This window comes from Populus nigra, chromosome 1 (assembly GCF_951802175.1).
Source record: "Populus nigra chromosome 1, ddPopNigr1.1, whole genome shotgun sequence".
Classification (NCBI taxonomy): Eukaryota; Viridiplantae; Streptophyta; class Magnoliopsida; order Malpighiales; family Salicaceae; genus Populus; species Populus nigra.
This window is the reverse complement of record NC_084852.1, coordinates 35,388,431-35,389,867: the sequence shown is the minus strand read 5'-3', so window position 1 is coordinate 35,389,867 and position 1,437 is coordinate 35,388,431.

The following is a 1,437-nucleotide window of genomic DNA, read 5'->3' as shown; positions in this document are numbered from 1 at the left end:
AATCCAATTGAGTCCATAAACATCCAATTTTGGCCCTTTTCTCTTCAAATTAATTTTCTCTTCCAACAGGGCTCTCCTCCTTCAAGAATATACTGTCAAAAATTTCACTCCTTGCATTTCTGAACCTCCTTAATCAATTTTTTTCTGATTCTTTCTGAGCGCTCCCACCTCTTATTATTTTTCTAATTTCTTCCGGCTATATATTTTTATTTTTGTGGGGGGACCCAAAAATGGGTTACAACAAGACATATAGCCTTAGAAGTTGGTGATGGTTGAATCCATATGATTTCGATTTGGCATGCTTGCCAAACCCATATTACCTTGGGCTTTCCTAACTGTCAAACCCAAGTATTTTAGGTATGATGAGTTTACTAGAGCCATACTACCTTGAGTTTAACTGAATGTCAAGTTCAGGTTCTTTGAGTATGACGTGTTTTCTAGACCTATGCTACCTTGAGTTTTGCCATCTTCCAAGCCCAAGTTCTTTGGGCTAACGTGTTTGCTATACCCACTATATCTTAGACTTGACTAACTGCCAAGTCCAAGTTCTTTGGGTCTAATATGTTTGTCAGATCCACGCTATATTGGGCTTGGATGATTGCTAAGACCAAGTTCTTTGGGTTTTGCATGTTTGTTAAACCCATACTACCTTGGACTTGACTGCTAAGACTAAGTTCTTTGGGTTTGGCATGTTTGCCAGACCTATACTATATTAGGTTCAGCTAACTGCTAACTGCTAAGTTCTTTGGGTCTAGCATGTTTGACAGACCTATTTTATTTTTAAGATTATTTATAAAAATCTATAACAAAAAAAAGTGGACTCTTCAGTTGCCCTATAATACTTTAATGTGTAATCTTATATTAGAGGATTAAGAGGTTTTTAGGGAGATAATTGGTCAATACACATCTTATCTTCCTCTAGAAATAGGCATTTTAGGCGTTGTTGATTTAAAAAGATTTTCTAAGGAAAAGAAAGTAAATTTTTTTTTTAAAAGACCAACCGACAACGCATAATAAATATTGCAGGCTTGTGGCCTTCTTAGGGTTATAATGCGGTGACTTCTGTCTTTCGTTCTTATCTTTCTCCCTTTATTTTACTTTTGATAGACCTTTTCTTCCAGTATTCCTTGACTTAGGAACTTCTAATTTTTCATAAGAAGAGAGTAATTTGACAGCAGAGAGGATGTCTCTAGCTAGATAAACTAGATCTACTTTTATTTTTCTTACTTAAAACCTCTTTCAATCTTTTCTTCCCTCTACCATTGTGACATCTAGAAAAGGGAAGAGAAATATATCTCCTGAAGGTGATTTTAATTTTAGACCTAAAACTAAAATCACTCATCGAAGATCTTCGACTATAAGGACTGGCCCTAGATCTGAGAGGGATGATACTTAACCTTCTTCTACTGGAAATAGGTTGATGACATTTCAAAAAGG